The sequence below is a fragment of the Amblyraja radiata genome, chromosome 13, assembly GCF_010909765.2.
Source record: "Amblyraja radiata isolate CabotCenter1 chromosome 13, sAmbRad1.1.pri, whole genome shotgun sequence".
Lineage (NCBI taxonomy): Eukaryota > Metazoa > Chordata > Chondrichthyes > Rajiformes > Rajidae > Amblyraja > Amblyraja radiata.
The window spans coordinates 43,145,770-43,164,318 of NC_045968.1; the positions used below are offsets into that span (position 1 = coordinate 43,145,770).

The 18,549-nt window shown below is 44.0% G+C and overlaps 1 long non-coding RNA gene across 1 annotated transcript in view; it reads left to right on the top strand.

Annotated features, from left to right (window-relative positions):
• The first annotated feature begins 515 nt into the window (after nucleotides 1-515).
• The window catches only part of LOC116979941, a 32,008-nt gene continuing 13,974 nt past the window's right edge, over nucleotides 516-18,549 (top strand). Inside the window, exon 1 of the long non-coding RNA XR_004413808.1 lies at nucleotides 516-670. This is a non-coding gene — a long non-coding RNA (uncharacterized LOC116979941). The remainder of the gene's footprint in view (nucleotides 671-18,549) is intronic.

Below are 18,549 nucleotides of genomic sequence, written 5' to 3' on the forward strand. Positions count from 1 at the left end.
TCCGTTGTCGTTCTGTCCCTCCAAGCTGGGTGCTGTTATGTTTCAACAGATAATGACGTGATCCATTTGCAAGTGACCCAGAGTAAGTGACATTACCAGTTACTCTAGCTCAGGCTGAAACTCCTTCGTGTTATTTCCCAGTACTCACCATTTAAGTGATTAGATGCATGATCTAAGTGCTGTACAAGTGCCAATGTGAAACTACCGGTAATAAGAAATGCAATCCCAGAAGCTAAAAAGCAACCATTGCAAGGCAATTGATACATCCTGTAACTGGTCCAAGAAGGCATTTCCTCCTGAATTGATGTAATTACCAGCAGTTCCACACTAATGATGCTCATTAATTCAAAGTGAAGATTCTATTGATATATTTTTTTCATGTTTGAAACTTGCTTGCACCAATAGACACTTATCATAAGTCTCCTGGTGTATTCCTACTGAGACTGAAGGTTAACCTTATCATGTTACACATTCCAAATGAGCTACAGGTCAAATGGAAAGTTTCAATTGCCTTTGCAGCTTTCCATCATCCTTCACCAGTGGGAATATCTGGTAGCAAGTATCAAAGCTTCCTTGTCGTTCCAAGTTTCTTCCATTTAATGTGCCACATTTTCTCGGGTAATGGAAGCGGGTAGAGGTAACTCAGTCAGCAATCAGATTGATGTCGAAGGTAAGATCACAAGCCTGAAGTGTATGCCCAAATCATTGCATTTGTATATTATGTAAAAGCAAAGAACTGCAGGGTCTCGACCCAAAACATCACCTGTGCATGTTCTCCAGAGATGTTGCCTGACCTGCTCAGTAACTTCAGCACTTTGTGTCCTTTTGGTCACTTCTATGTTATGTCCATTTAAGCACTAGAAACTGAGGATTAGGCATTCATTTTATATATATCTTTGCTTATTATAATATCTGACATATCAAATATAAATATGAGAAATCTGAATGTGAACCATAAGGCAAAGTCCACTTTATATGGCATGCATAGAGTAGATAGTGTCATAGAGTCACACAGAATGGAAACATGCCCTTCGGGCCAACTTGCACACACTTGGCAACCAACATGCCCCATCTACTCTAGTCCCAACTACCTGGATCTGGCCCATATCCTTCCAAACCTATCCTATCCATGTACCTGTCCAAATGTCTTTTAAACGTCATGATAGTACCTGCCTCAACTACCTCTTCCGGCAGTTCGTGCCTTGAACCAGCCACCCTTTGTGTAAAAATGTTTCCCCTCAGGTTCCTATTAAATCTTTCCCCCCTCATCTTAAAACTATGTCCTCTATTTCTTGATTGTGCCTTCTGGTTGAAGGACTCTGTGCAGTTACCCTATCTAATCCCTTCATGACATACACCTCTATTAGATCACCCCTCATCCTCCTGTGCTTCAAGGAGTAAAGTCCTAGCCTGCTCAACCTCTCCATATAGCTCAGGCCCTTGAGCTCCAGCAACATCCTCATATATCTTCTCTGCACACTTTTCAGCATAACAACTGAATACTCCAAATGTGGCCTAACCAATGTCTTGCACAACTGTAACATAACCTCCCATATTTTATACTCAGTACCCTGACTGATAAAGGCCAATGTACAGAAAGCCTTCTTGATCACCCCGTCTACCTGTGATGCCACTTTCAAGGAACTATGTACGTGCACTCCGAGATCCCTCTGCTCTACAACACTCCCCAGAGCCCTAGTTCTCAGGCTGTCTCCTTGATAACATTGTCCACAACCAGAGGGTGAGTAATATTGGAATAGAGTTATACAGCATGGGAACAGACTCTTTGGCCTAACTCATCCATGCCAACCAGGTTTTATAACTGAATTAGTCCCATTGTCTGCATTTGGCCCAGATCTCTCCAAATATTTTCAATCCCATGTAACTGTCTAAATAGCTTCTAGACATCACCATTGTTCCCACTTATGCAGCTTCCACTGGCAGCTCGCTTCATATATGTACCACCCTCTGTGTGAAGAAATTGCCCCTCACATCTCTGTTAAATCTTTCCCCGCCCACCTTAAACCTACTGTATGCCCTTTATCAAGGCATAAAGTCAAGTCAAGTCTGTTCGTCACATACACATACGAGATGTGCAGTGAAATGAAAGTGGCAATGCTCGCGGGCTTTGTGCAAAAAGACAAACAAACAAACAACCAGACAAACTATAAACACAATCATGAACACACACATATTCTTTTACATATTAAAGTTCTGGACTGCTATACCGTGGGGAAAAGACTGTGACCATTCACTTTACCTATGCCTCTCATGGTTTTATATACCTCTATAGGGACACCCCTCAGCTTCCTACACTGCAGGAAAAAAATTATCAGCCTATTCTCAAAAAATATTCTCTCCTTGTAGCTCAAATCCTACAGTTCTGGTAATATTTGGATGAATCTTTTCTGCACATTCTCCAGCTTAATAACAGCCTTCCTATCATAGGATATTGGTATTGGCATTGGTATATTACTGTTGTGTGCACCAAGACACAGTGAAAAAGTTTATTTGTCACCCGTTCCTTCTCTCCAGATATGTTGCCTGACCCGCTGAGGTACTCCAGCAGTTTGTGTCTGACTTGGTAAAATTATACATTGTCCCTCGTGTGTGTAGGATAGTGTTATTTTGCGGGGATCGCTGGTCGTCACGGACTTGGTGGGCCGAAGGGCCTGTTTCCGCACTGTATCTCTAAACTAAACTAAACTGTACATAATATTCCAAATGTAGTCTCACCAATGTCTTGTACAGCATTTTGATAGAAGGTGGAAAGTTTTTTTGTTTTTTTTAATATTTTATTTATTAGAAGTGAGTCCAATGCATTGGTCCAAAAACGATGTTAACATATTACATTCTCTGTACAACTTCCCTTTTTTTTTTTTTTTAAAGGGAGAAGTGAGAAAGGAGAGAAGAAAAAGAGGTTGTGAAAAGTGAAGAATAGATTAGTGGGCGTGGGTGAAAAACCAATAAAGGAAAAGTGAAAGAGAAGGAATAAGTGAAGAAGGAAAGCAGGAGGGAGATTATTCCATTGCCACAGTGAGATGATTTTTTTTTAATAGGTGGAAAGTTTGCAGGTGATTTGAGAAAGATGTTTTTTTCACCCTGAAGGTAACTCGCATCTGGAACAGTCCCTGGGAGAGTAATGGAGGCTGGTATCTGATAACATTCAAGAGGAATTTAGATGAACATTTGAATCGCCAAGGCATATAAGACTGCAGATGAGTGCTGGGAATTGGGATTAGAATAGATGGGTATCTAATGGTGGGCATAGACTCAGTGGGACCTAAGGGCATGTTTTCATGCTGTATGAATCTATGACTTTGTGACTGAATATGCAGGTTAAATAGATCCAGACTAAATAATAACAGCTTTCGGAGATGGCAGGGAAGATGTTATTGCGACATCAATTTGCCTTTACATGGCACTTTTAAAGGGAGAATCTGCACTTATTTGACCTTGGGACCTACTAGCAAAGCCAATAAGTTACATGTAATCTGTTATACAGTTCTGGAGATGTGACAGACAGTTTTAGGTCAGTTCCATGGTTGTATTAGCTTTAAGTTTTCCTGGTGTCGTATGAGGGATAAATAGAAGTCAAGGCACCAGGCACAACTCAACCAAAAGATTCTGGATTTGACTGTCAGCTGGATTCTGTGCTGTAGTCCCTGAACCTACTTGAAATGCTGCTCATGGATCCATGGCTGCCATCTATGTTTGACCAGTTCAACATAGTCAAACATGTCTATGTTCCCAGGAGCATCATTAGGCAACATCTGGCAGTAACCAATCCACTGCCAGACATGTTTCTTCCTGCTCAGTTGCCAATTGTGGACTTTACTGTAAGTCCAGAATCGATTGCCCATCCCTAATTGCCCTTAAGGTGGTAAAAATGATTCGTCATAGAGTCAGACAGTGTGGAAACAGGCCCTTCAGCCCATCCTGCCCACACTGACCAACATGTCCCATCTACACTAGTCCCACCTGCTTACATTTGGCCCATATCCCTCTAACCCTATCCATGTACCTGTCCATGTACCTGTCCAAATGTTTCCTAAACGTTGCGATAGTAGCTGCAACATTAGGATAGTCTTCAATGATTATATTCTTTCTGGGAAGACACTCCTACCCTAGAGTCGAGAGTGATTCATTGTCATGTGTTCCAACCACGGTTCAATGAAATTCTTACTTGTAACAGCAGAACAGCCCTGTAAACACAACACACATAGATAACATATAATCAATAAACTAATAACAATACTGTTGCAAAAAAACACAAAAATCCTGAGAACAACCAAATTGTCTATTGAAGTTCAAGAGACAAGCCAAGAGTGTTTTATGTCATGTGCCCAGAAAGGGAGCAATGAAATTCTTACTTGCAGCAGCACAACAGATCTGTAAACATAGTACTCTGTAAACACCATAATAAAGAACAACAAAAGTTCAGTATTCAATGCCTCCAAGTCTATGGAAGTTTGGAGTTTATTTGGAATTTTAGATAAACAGCGCGTAAACAGATCCTCCGGCCCACCGAGTCTGCACTGACCAGCGATCACCCCGTACACTAGCACTAGAGACAATTAAACATTTTACAGAAGCCAATTAACCTACAAACCAGTACGTCTTTGGAGAGTGGGAGGAAACCAGAGCACCCAGAGAAAACCCATGCTGTCACAGGGAGAACGTATAAACTCCACACAGACAGTACCTGCAATCAGGATCGAACCCGGGTCTCTTGGGCTGTAAGGCAGTAAATATACCACCCTTGCACCACTGTGCTGTCCTGTACTCTTGTAGTGTTTAGTAGCCTGATTGGTTGTCAGAAGGAAGCTGCTCCTGAACTCGGATGTTATAATTTTAAGGATCCCATGCTTTCTTCCCAAAGGCAGGAGTGAAATGAGAGTGTGGTGTGGGTCTGTGATGATGCTGGCTCTCTTTTTAAGGCAGCAACTCCTCTAAGTCCCTTCAATGGTGTGGAGGTCAGTACCCGTGATGGAGTGGGCAGTGTTCACCTCTTTTTGCCATCTCTTTGTTCGAGTTGCCGAACCAGGCCATGATGCAACCAGTCAATATGTTTTCCACTGTATATCTTTATAAGTTCAAGAGATCATGGTTGAGTTTAATGTTGTGTAGTTTTTCGAGAGCTTGATTGCTTTTGGGAACGATTGCCCAGTCTATGTTTCGTCTGGCCATTTTGCTGAACACCTTCGCTCAGTCTGCTGGGACCCACCTGATCTCCCAGCTATCAAAAGCTTTAATTCCCATTCCCACACTGACCTGCCTGTTCTAGGCTTCCACCATTGTCAGAGTGAGGCTAAACGCAAATTGGACGAAAAGCATCTCATATTTCGCTTGGGCAGCTTAAAACTCAGTGGTTTGAATATTGATTTCTGTAACTTCAAGTAACCCCTGCATTCTCTCTCTTCCTCCCCTCCCCACCCTCCCACCCAGGTCACACCAGCTTCTTGTCCTCACAACTAACAATGGGCTGTTTCCTTTATCATCACTACTTTTTTGCATATCTTTCATTCATTTGGTCTATATCTCTCGGTTCTCTTTCCCCTGATTCTACTCTGAAGAAGGGTCTCGACCTGAAACGTCACTCATTCCTTCTCTCCAGAGATGCTGCCTGTCCCACTGAATTAACCTGACAGTTTGAATGAATGAATGAATAAGTTTATTGGCCAAGTATTGACATACAGGAATTTGCCTTGCTGCTCCGCCCGCAAGTGACAACATGACATACAGTGACAGTTAGGAATGACACATAAAACATTAAACATTAATAATAAAACATTATTGATTAAACATGTGAATTAAATAAAATACCAGAGCAAAAGGAGGCCTCAGATTTTTGGTTGTTGAGTAGATATACTACTCGTGGAAAAAAGCTGTTTTTATGTCTGGCTGTGGCAGCTTTGACAATCCGGAGTTGCCTTCCAGAGTGATTCAAAGAGTTTGTGGCCAGGGTGAGAGGGGTCAGAGATGATCTTACCCGCTCGCTTCCTGGCCCTTGCAGTGTACAGTTTGTCAATGGGGGGAAGGTTGCAGCCAATAACCTTCTCAGCTGATCGCATGATTCGCTGCAGCCACCGGATGTCGTGCTTGGTGGCTGAGCCAAACCAGACCATGATGGAGAAGGTGAGGACAGATTCTACGATGGCCTTCATTGCCTGTGGCAAATTGTGCATCCTCAGCTGCCGCTGGAAGTACATCCTCAGTTGTGCCTTTTTGACTGTGGAGTCGATGGTAGCCCCCCATTTAAGGTCCTTGGCGATGATGGTTCCCAGGAACTTAAAAGACTCAACAGATGTGACTGTGCTGTTGTTGATGGTGAGTAGGGTGAGGGGAGGGGGAGCTCTCCTAAAGTCTACTATCAATTCCACCATCTTAAGAGCATTGAGCTCCAGGTTATTGCGATGGCACCAGGACGCCAGCTGTGTCACTTCCGGTCTGTAGATTCTTCCCCATCCTGGATCAGTCCAATCAGGGTTTTGTCATCCGCAAACTTGGGAAGCTTGACAGAGGAGTCTGTGGAGGTGCAGTCGTTGGTGTAGAGAGAGTAGAGGATAGGGGAGAGTACGCAGCCTTGCGGTGTTCCTATGCTGAAGGTTTGCGGGTCCGAGGTGCTTTCCCAGCCTCACATGCTGGGAAAGCACATGATTTTGTGTCTATCTTAGGTTTAAACCAGCATCTGCAGTTCCTTCCTAAACATTTCGCCTCCTGTAGATCCCTTTGATGTTGGGATCCTAAAATCTGAAGTTGCTGGAAATCTGACATTAAAACAAAAATTGCTTTCAATACCCAGCCGGTCAGGTAACATCCACTGAGAGATGACAGAAGTAAAGGTTCTGCTCCTTCAGATGTTTTGGGAAGATGTCCCAGGATTAACACCCGGCAATAATGAATAAAGAATGCAGAACTACTTCCTTGTATGGAATTTTGACTTGACTTTTAATGGAGACTTTAACTCAATTAAAATTCTTGTTGTAAAGCATTTCTTAATTGGAAGTGTTTAGAGCCACACCTAGTTTAGAAGATTTATAAATGGATTTGAAACCACAGTTTAAGTAAAAAATGCATTATCAGAAATGCATTTAACAGGAATTAAATTTAAGGACTATTAAAAAGGAAATTCTGATTTTGAGGCATCTTGCTAAATTGATTCTAATGCAATTTTTAGTGCTTTTATTGCAGCATTGAATCTAAGCCAGAACCTACTCAGCAGCTGAGATGTAGGTTGACAAGTATATGGGAAGGAAGCAAGTGCTCATCTGACTGGAAATAATCTCTAGGTCAATTGCCAGCCCTGGACAAGAAATACAGCATCATTGGTAGGAAACGCACCAAGTAAATACACTTCATGTGAAATGATTTTGACATCTACATACCTTTTCTTCTCCTTTACCTCTTTTAGAATCTAAGATTCCAATTTTAGTTATCTAACCTACAAACAACTCCCTCCCCTCTCCCTCCCTGCCCCACTTTGTTTCCCCCTCTCTTCCCTGTGCTCCACCTGGAATTTGCAGTCAATTTTTCCCCTTCTCTATCCACCCATCCCTTCCATCATCTATATTTCTTCCTCTGGTGTCACAATTCACACCTCTTCTACCCTTACCTCACACTTTGTCTTTTCATCTTGGGCTTTTGTCCAACCATCTACGGATGAAGAGCGCCCCTCATGTGTATCCACCTATCACTTGCCAGGCCTTGTCCTACCCCACCTTTCCCCACCCCACTACAATCACTAGACGCCACTACACATCACTTATCCATGTTCTCCAGAGATGCTGCCTGACACGCTAAATTACTCCTGTACTTTGTGTCTTTTTTTGTAAACCAGCATCTGCAATTCCTTGTGTCTCCAGCTTCATGTACTTTGCTCCAATAGTCTCCATCGTGTATGATCCCAGTCCATTAGTTCTCACAGAAAATGTGATGATCTAGGCAACACAATTAATTCAACTTTAATCTCACTGCACTTCCATATGTGTACATGACCTGGGAGTAACTGAACAGAAATGAGAAGCAGAAAGTTCTAACATCTTTATTGCTCATCCATAAACCAAGCAAATTGGGACCATTCATGGCATCTTCCACATTTACCAGGTTATGCCCAAAGCGACTAAAACCATGATCTGACAATCTCCATAATTTTCATTAGGTTTAGAGATACAGCATGGAAACAGACCCTTCTGTTCACCAAGACCATGCCGACCAACGAACACAGTAGTTCTTTGTTATCCCACTTTCTCATTTGCTCTCTACACACTCAGGACAATTTACAGAGACTATTTAACCTACAGACTTGCATGTCTTTGGGATGTGGGAGGAAATCGGAGCACCCGGAAGAAATCCATGCAGTCACAGAGGGAACAATGGCGCAGTTGGTAGAGCTGCTGCTTTACAGCGCCAGAAACCCAGGTTCAATTCAGACCTCGGGTGCTGTCCGTGTGGAGTTTGCACATCCAGTTTCCTCCCACATCCCAAAGACATGCAATGTTTTTAGGTTAATTGACCTCTGTAAATGGTGTATGGAGTTTGTAAAGTGGAATAACGTAGAAATATCGTGGGCCGAAGGGCCAGTTTCCATGATGCATCTCCATTGTAAGCTAAACTAAACGTGCAAACTCCACATAGACAACATCCGAGGTCAGGATCGAACCCGAGTCTCTGGCACTGTGAGGCAGCAGCTCTACCAGCTGCACCACTGTGCTGCCATGGTCCAATCAACTTTCCATTCGTGGCTCATTCTTTAGTCCCCTGCCAACACAGAAAGGTACTTGTGTAGGAAGGAGCTGCAGACGCTCTTTTAGACCAAATTAGACCACTGGTTAATAAGATGCAGAAGGTAAAAAAGATGGCGGATGTGCAGGAGTGGGCGCCGTCTGTGTATGGCAGCCTGCCCGCAGTCCGTCTCTTCACTTTTTTTAAAATTTTAAGTCCTGTCCAAAATGTTAGTGGAGGTCTTTTATGTGGGGGGTGGGGTGGGGAAGGGGGAAACTTTATTTCTTAGTCTAGTCTCCTACCTGGTCGGAGAGGCAGCATCCCTCCGAGCTGCTTCTTTGTCCCGTCCTCGCGGCCTACCATCGAGAATGGAGCGGCGTTTCCTGTCGGGACCGGCCGAGACTACAGCTTCGGCGGCGCAGCGCTGGGATACCAACACGGAGCGGGCGATGCCTCACCGGGTCGTCGTGCGGTAAGCTCCGGAGCGCTGTGGCTGCCGACTCCCAACATCGCGGAGCTGTAGCTGCGGGCGTCCGGCCGCGGGCGGCGCTGGATTTGGAGCACCGCGGATCCAGGGATCGAGTTCGCCGGGGTCGGAGCTCCAACCGGTGCGGCCTGAGGACTACGAGTGCCCCGGTCTCCAGGGAGGAGGCAGCCGCTCCAGACGTTCCAAGCCGCTGAGGAATGTATTCACCCGACGCCGGAGTTCCATCTTCACGGCAAGAGGGCCCTGAAAATCATCGGACTGGCTGCAAGGCCACAAATGGGACCCGACCTCGGGTGTTTCACAGAGGAAGAGGACTTAACTTTCTGGTGCCTTTCCTCACAGTGGAAATTTTTGATTCTGCTGTGGGGGGGATGTTTGTGTTGAACTCTATAATGTGTTGTGTCCATTTTCTTTATTTTTTTTACCTTTTTCTATGGTTTGTATGGAAACTTATTATTTAATTTATGTAAAGCACTTTGGTGTCAATGCGAGTTGACTTAAAACGTGCTATATAAATAAAACTAAAAAAATAAAAGTTAAAAAAAAAGCTGCCCGAGCGAAATATAAGGTCATCTGTTGCCGGCCCTGATTTGTTTTGGCCTTCTCTTGCATCCAGTTTCTCACCCCCCCACCTCTAACTTTCAGTCTGAAGAAGGCTTGCGACCCAAAACGTCACCTATTCCTTTTCTCCAGACGTGCTCCCTAACCCACCGAGTTACTCCAGCATTTTGTGTCTATCTTCGGAAAGGTACTTTTTCTTCAAATCAGTCGTCCACGTGGAACAGATCTGTAGGTAAATCAGCCAGGTCTATGCAGCCGAAATGTGTAGGATGCAAACCAGCTTTTTAGGTCTATGCAGCCACCTGGCAAGTTTATGGTCATCTTCTAATGTTGACAGATTTTATTTTGCAGTTTCATCAATTTGAGCTCTTATATTACAGGGTTACAGGGTTTCCTTTATTGTCATTCAGACCGAAGTCTGAACGAAATTTCGTGCCTGCAGTAATAAGAAGCAGCTCGGAGGGATGCTGCCAGAATAGGTGACGTTATATTGGTTGGGCCATGACCATAATCATCACTTTAATGCCGCAAAGTAAATGAAAAACTTTGGACACCTGATTGATGAGCAGTGTGTGACAATGTTCAATTAAAGACCATTATAGAGCCATATCTTTGAGTACTTCTTTGTAAAGGCTTTTTTAACTCTGACAAGTAGAACAGGCCTGATGAACCATAAAGTAAAGTCTTATATCCATAATTAGAAATCTAAAGACCATTCAGCTGCAAAATAACAATAGCAGGTCCGATAATGATCTGTGGAAACATCTACAATTATGTCACTGCAAATGCAACATCAGCAGGTTAAAAGCACATACAGTATACAGGGAGCTGGAAGGTACACAGTCCTATCAATTCTAATGAAATGGTGCACACAGCTGAGCCATCTCTCTTTCTACAGCGGATGTGAATCGACCCAATGCACCGTTGCAATATTTCATTGCCAATGCACCAGTTTGAGGAATGGGCAGTCGCGAAATACTGCAGGATGGAATCTAGTCCATGGACAGAGCTTTGTATTGATGAGACTCGGAAAGTCCCCATGGTTTTTATTTATTTACAGCATGTGGATTAGACATTTTCAGAGGCCATTTAAGAAGTAACCGCATTAGACGGTCTTCAATCACATAGCGTGCGTAAGGACAGTTGACTTTCTTGAGTGAAATTAATGGTTTTTCACAACTGTTTCATAGCGACAAGGTATTTTGTTCCAGATTTAGTAATCATTTAAATTAAAATTCCCATGGTGGGTTTTGAACGCAAGTCTCCAAATCAATAAACTAGGTCTTGGGATATGAGTGCAACTAATCCACTCTGCTACTATATCATACTATTTATGGATGGAAGACCATGTGGTACTAAAGAACAATGGACTTCTCCCAAAGATAGACACAAAGTGCTAGAGTAACTCAGCGGGTTAAGCAGCATCTCTGGAGAAAAAGCATGGGTGACGTTTCGGGTCTGAACCCTTCTTCAAATTGAAATTAGGGGGATGGTGAAGAACTTTAATTTAATTTTGTTTCAAGACACAGCGCGGACACAGGTCCTGCAGCCCACCAAGTCCACACCGCACACGATCCCCGCACACTAACACATTGGGGACAATTTACAATTTTACTGAAGCCAACTAACCTACAAACCTGTATGAGTGTGGGAGGAAACCGGAGCACCCAGAGAGAACCCACGCAGGTCACAGGGAAGACGTACAAACTCCGTATAGACAGCACCCGTGGTCAGGATTGAAGCCGGGTCTCTAGTCCTCTGACTAGAGCAATTGCTCCTCAACTTCTTACAGCATTTCATCCAGGTCCAAGGCACTCATTTCAGGTACACAGGTACTACCACCCAGCCATTATAACTAAATAAAGCTTTGGAGAAGTAGAAGACACAAGATCACCCATCCCCCACATTCTGCATCAGCCTTTGTGTATAGAATTGATGTGAAGGTGTTGTGTGAATTACCCATTCCCCTGTCTAGTGACTCTTCACCCAATTGGGAATGGCCATGTGCAGATCCTATGATCTAAACTAATTATCCTTATTAGTTTAGGGCCAGAGTCTGAAGAACGATATTGGTTCAAAATCATCTGTCCATTCCCTCCACAGATGCTGCCTGACCTGCTGAGTTCATCCGGCACTTTGTATCTTGCTCAAGATTCCAGCATCTGCATTTTCCTTGTGTCTCTAAACTAATTGCCGCCATGGGCAAAGAATCAGAAGCTTCAACTGATGAATCAGACATGCTATACAGGTCATGTTAATCACACTTCCACGTTTCAATGTCTGAGGAGGGCTTCCATAGGTGAGAAGCGATGATAGAGAGACACAAGAGACTATCGATACTAGAATCTAGAACAATAAACAATCCGCTGGAGGTATTCCGCGGCTCAGGCAGCATCGTCGGAGGGAAGGAATTGTTGATGTTTCAGCTCAAGACTCACCATCAGGACTGAGGTTTGAGAGGGAAGATAGGTGGTATAAAGGGAGGAGAGGGAGTGGTGAGACAGGGGCCAGTAGGTAATCGGAGCACCGGGCAAGGGTGAAGTATGATGGGGAGACGGTAGCAGATGTGTGAGGGGGGGGGGGGGGGGGGAGGTGGGAGACAGAGATTGGTGAATGATAGCTGGAAGTGGATGAAGAGAAATAAAAGAGGTCTGGTGGGAGGAGAGGGTGAAGGTGGTGACAGTTTGGATGGTGATAAGCAGGGACACAGAGGCTACTAGTGCTAGAATCCGATCAGTAAGGAAGGTACAGGGAGAGGGAGAGAGAGAGGGAAGGAACACAGGATGTAAGGGTCACTGGAAATTGGAAAATGCATTGAATTCAATCCATTCTTTATCCCATTGGATTATTGAATACCCAGGTAGAGTATGAGGTCATAAAACACAAAGTATCTGATCAGTCTGCATCTGTAGAAAGAATGGACAGCTGACATTTCGGGTCAGGACCCTTTGATGTAAATATAGAATATGAGGCGTCTTTCTTAAGATGAAATGAGATGACCTCAATATTCATTTAGTCTTCTCCAACACATTAAACTTGAAACAGCTTTGAACTCAATTCATACTCCAAAAGAAGCAGACCACTCAAGGGCACAACATTGTGGCTGTACTTGTGATTTTTAAATACATTGTGGCAGTCATTCTTGACAGTAGAGACTATGATTAATTGCTTAGCAACAGCAGAATGAATCCTGAATGTTTCATCTATGCTTATGCTAAATCAATTTGTCTCATTAAAAATGAGGTTAAACCAATTAATTTTGTACTACACCAACAAATTCAAGACTTGTAACTATCTTTGGGTTATAATATGTGAGTGGCAGCGAGAAGCAATGTACCCAGCCCAAGATGTTGTGGGTGGCTATAGTAGTGACACAGTGGCACAGTAATTAACACAGCTGCCTCACAATGCCAGTGACATGGGTTTGATTCTGACTTTGGGTGCATTCTGTGTGGAGTTTGCCTGTTCTGCTGCTGAGTACATGGGTTTCCTCTGGACATTCCAGTTTCTTTACCAAAGATGTGCTTGAAGGTTATTGAGTCGTAGAGTTGTATGTCACAGATACAGATCCTTAGATCCAGCATGTTGAATGCTGTGGTGGATGTTTGTGTAAAATTTTTATTGTGGTTGTGTTCTTTATTACTGTACCGCTGCTGGCAACCCAAATACCACCGACCTTGGTTGTGTGGCAATTAAATTATATCTATCTATCTATCTATCTATCTATGTTCATGCCAACGTCTCCGCTCACCTGCTTTAATCCTATTTACTCGCATTAGGTCTGTATCCTTCTCTGCCTTGCCAGATTAATTGTCTATCTAAATGCCTGTTAAACAAAGTAGTTGTATCTCATTCCACCATTTCCTCTGTTAGTACAATTGGGGGAAAGATTTAATGGGAACCTGAGGGGTAACATTTTTTACACAAAGGATGGTGGTTGTAAAGAACAAGCTGACGAGGGGAGACGCAGTTTAAGATACACTAGACTAAGTGGGACCGGTTGGGTCCCAGTCACATGGGAGGCACACACAACGCAACCCATCCCCCAATGCAATATTCCACCACTCACCCATAGTCCTTAACTGTGCAGGTGCAGCTCATTTCCCCTCATCCCCCAGCACTCCCTCCCCCTCCTCTTCACGTGTGGGTGGGGAGGAGGGAAGTGTATGTGGGTGGGGGGGAGGGGTGTGCGGGCGGGGGAAGGGTGTGTGGGCGGGGTGTGTCTGCGGGCGGGGGGTGTGTGGGTGGGGGGGCGAGGTGTGTATGTTGGCGGGAAGGGTGTGGGAGGGTGGGAGGAGGGATGTGGGCCGGGGAGGGGGGATGTGTGTGGGAGGGGGAGTTGTGGGAGGGGGATTTGAGGGGTTTGTGTGGGTGGGCGGTTGTGTGGGAGGGGGGTTAGTGGGGGGAGGGGGTGTGTGGGCGGGGGGAGGTGGAGGGGTGTGTGGATGGGGGGAGTGGGTGGGTGGTGGTTGTGGAGGGGGGGAGAGAGCTCGGAGAAAAGTCGCTCAGAGAAAAGTCGGGGAAGAGCCATGGGGGAGAGGGGGGTATCATGGGGGAGGGGGGCAGGAGCCAGCAAAGGGGACCAGAAGGGAAGGGGCTGGAGGTGGCGTTGCGATGGGGACTCACAGGGGGCACTGGTCACTGGTCATTGTCCTCTGCCGGGATCAGACTCCGTGCCGGGCCGGGCCGGACTGGGCTGGGCTGGGCCGCTTCTGGTCCCTCCGAATATTGTGTCCGGTTAGTGTCCTCTGCCAGCCAACCGCAGCTCCAATAAAGACGCAATGGCGCAGGAAGGGAGTGACAGGAGAAGGGACTAATCCGCAAGGCGCTGACTGGCAGGAGAGGAGATCGATCTGCGCACGAGCGGTTTTTAAGATTTTTAAACCTTGCTAACTTTTACAGTAAGCCACCAATCGGAATGAAACTTGGTGCCCTCGCAGCACAGCAGAATGGTGAGGGAGTTGGCGAAAAATTGTAGTGCTATCACGTACCGTTTTTGTGCAAATAGAAAAAAAGCGCAAACCGGCAGATAACAAGATCAGAGTTTTAGTTATGTGTAGATAGATGGAATAAAAAAAGGGAATAGAATAGATAGATTAGACAGGTACATGGATAGGATAGGTTTAGAGGGATACGTGCCAAAAGCCAACAGATGGGACAAGTGTAGTTGGGGCATGTTGGTCAGTCTGGGCAAGTTGGGCCAAAGGGCCTGTTTCCATACTGTATGACTCTAATTGCATTATGGCTTCAAATCTAGGGAATCAGATGGTTACTCAGAGAGTTATTGCTGATGCATAGTGTGGCAGTGCCAATTGGCTTTCAGTTCTACCCCAGGATTTCATTCCTGGCTCTACTGTGTGACGACATCGCACATAATAAAAATCACCAACCAAAAATGTCCAAAGTGCAAGAATGCAAGAGACAGTGTTCCCATCCGTATCATAAAAGGTGGAATGTTTACAAAGGTCTCAGTGAAAACATGATTCGCTGTACAAGTCTCAGCATGCAGGAACTGAAATTGCTTTGCAAACCACTATCACATGTTAAATGCTGACAATGTGTGGTTTTCAAAGCATCCTGCAATAAAAAAAACCTTGTGCAGTGGCTGCTGTATGAGATAACTTTAATGCGTTGAGCTACTTTGAGCTACTGTGTGCATAACGGGTTAAATGTTGTAGAACGTAAAACATGAAAAGTACAGGACAGGAATGGGCCCTTCGGCCCACAATGTTTGTGCTGAACATGATGCCTAGATAAACTGATCTTATCTGCCTGTACATGTTCTATATCGCTTTACTCGCTGCACTCCCATGTGCCTATCTAAAAGTCTCTTAAACGCCACAGTTTATGTTTCAGATGTAACAACACGTATTTCCTGTTTATTGAAATCAATTTATCAAAAGTTGCATTTACTAAGGTGGTGATTGAAATCCATTGATCCCTCTCAATTTCCACTCCCTCGTCTTTATCCTGGGAGAGGTTACATTTTACAGAAATGTATTCAATCACCTTTACTCCCAGAGTAGTTTCATTCTCCACAGATTAGATATATGAGAAGTGGGGACTAATGAGGTAAAATTAATGATAAAATGCCCTTCTTCCCTGTGCATTGAACTAGCAGATGGCTGACAGCAGGATGGTACTGTAATTAGGTGACATAAATGGAAATGCCTTTTACAGATTCTCTAAGTGGTTTGGAGGAAGATATTGAGATCAGACAACGTATACTTGCATTTCCGCAGATTGACATTCATATGCATTATTCTTTCATAGTGGCAAATTAGATTTTCTGAAATTACCTTGCAAGTGACCCGCAGCATTAATTGACGATGATAATGTTGAATTTGTTACTTGTTCAAAAATAAAACACTATACCTGGCACTCGTCATGAATAAGAACTTGCTTGTCATTTTTTCTTTTTTTAGAGATGCAGTGCGGAAACAGGCTGTTCGGCCCACAGAGTCCGCGCTGGTCAGCGATCCCCGCACACTAACACTATCCTACACACACCGGGGACAATTCACAATTTTTACCAAGCCAGTTGGCCTACAAACGTGTGCGTCTTTGGAGTGTGGAGGAAACCGGAGCACCTGGAGAAAACCCATGTAGGTCACGGGGAGAACGTACAAACTCCATACAGACAGCACCCGTAGTCAGGATCGAACCCGGGTGTCTGGCATTGTAAGGCAACAACTCTACCACTCTGCCACTGTGCCATCATCATCAGATGCCGAGCATGTTTAATTGGCATCTGATGGTGGCTGAAGAAGCTGTAGATAAGAAAGGTTGTACTTGCCATGGAGATGGATAGAACATAGATTCTCTAGGAACACCAGAAACTGCAGATGTAGGAATCTTGAGCAAAACAACGTGCTGGAAGAACTCAAGGGGTCAGGCAGCTTTTGTGGTGGGTATGGTATGGGTAGGATGTAGGAGTGCAGGTACATAGTTCATTGAAAGTGGCACCACAGGTAGATAGGTCAAAAAGCCTTTTGCCACATTGGCCTTTACCAGTTAGGGTACTGAGTATAGAAGTTTGGAGGTTATGTTGCAGTTACATAAGACGTTGGTGAGGCCACATTTAGAGCATTGTGTTCAGTACTGGACACCATGTTATAGAAAATATGTTGTCAAGCTGGAAAGGGCACAGAGGAGATTTACGAGGCTGTTGCCAGGACTCAACAGTGTGAGCTATAGGGAGTGGTTGAGCAGGCAAGGACTTTATTCCTTGGAGCAAAAGAGGATGGGGGGGTGAACTTATAGAGTATTACAAAATCATGAGAGGAATAGATCGGGTATACGCACAGTCTCCTGCCCAGAGTAGGAGAATTGAAAACCAGAGGACATAGTTTAAAGGTGAGGGGGAAAGATTTAATAAGAAACTGAGAGGGTAATGTTTATACACAAAGTACTGGGGTAGATGGGACATGTTGGATGGTGTGGACAAGTTGGGCTGAAGGGCCTGTTTCCACCCTGTATGACTATAACCTCAGCAACTATGAACTTCTATGGACTGTTTTGGATGCACAAATGACTGTGTTTTATTTTGCACTTGTCTATCAGTTATTATTTAATTGAATTTAAAAATGCAAAATATAGAGTGTATTCATCACACACTGGAAGTAGAGAATTCTAAAGTCTCACAACCCTCTGAAGGTTGAAATTCCCTCTCAACTACAGCCTAAATGAGTGACCTTATATTTTGAAAATGGACGGCCCACTGATAAGTTAGTTCATAAATTTGTTAATTATAGGAGCAGAATGAGACCATTCAATTGTGGCTGACCTATCCTTCCCCATTCTCCTGCCTTTTCCCCCACAACCCCTCACACCCTCACTAATCAAGAATCTGTCAATCTCTGCCCGAAAAATATCCATTGACTTGGCCTCCACAGCCTTTGGCAATGAATTCCACAGAATCACCAGCCTCTAACCAAAGAAATTCCTCCTCATCTTCTTTCTAAAGGTACATCCTTTTATTCTGAGGCTATGGCCTCTGGTCCTAGACTCTCCCACTAGGCGATCTGAAACAATGTGGAACAGCCTTCAACTGCACTAGGGACTGCACTACCCTTGCTTATATCATCCAAATCAAACAGTGGGCATTGGAGATTAGTCTTTTGATTTCAAGATCACAAAGCTGAGAGACAGTTTCTTCCCAGTTATTATTGTCAGCTAGAGTGTGGCCCTGTCCTCCCATCTACCTCATAGAAGACATTTGAACTGTCTTTAATCAGACTTTATCGGACTTCATCTTGCACTAAATGTTGTACCCTTTTATATGTGCACTGTGGATGGTTAGATTTTAATCATGTATAGTCTTTTCTCTGACTGAATAGCACACAAACAAAAGCTTTTCACACATGACAATAATAAACTAAACTAAACTAAACATTTAATGTTGTCACAGCTTGCAGAATGAAGAACGACTCTAAATGATCAACCCTTATCCGATGATTATACCCATTTAAGATCTTCATAAATGCACTGAGATATGGGATAACAAGAAATAGAGTATTATTTACAGAGCTGCACACTTAATTGTACATATTGAATCTTTAATGATTTGAAGCCAAGTCTGAAATACTTTTGCTCAATTTGCGCATAATTGCACTTGTTTCTTCCTGGGACTGAGAACTGAAACTGATTACAAAGGGAGTTTTACATGCAAATGATTGCCCCACATCCCTGTCACATCCATAATTCAACTGCTGATACAGGGGTCTGGGTGTGGTTACTATCTCTGGATGGAACAGTGCTTAACACTGCACGACCTT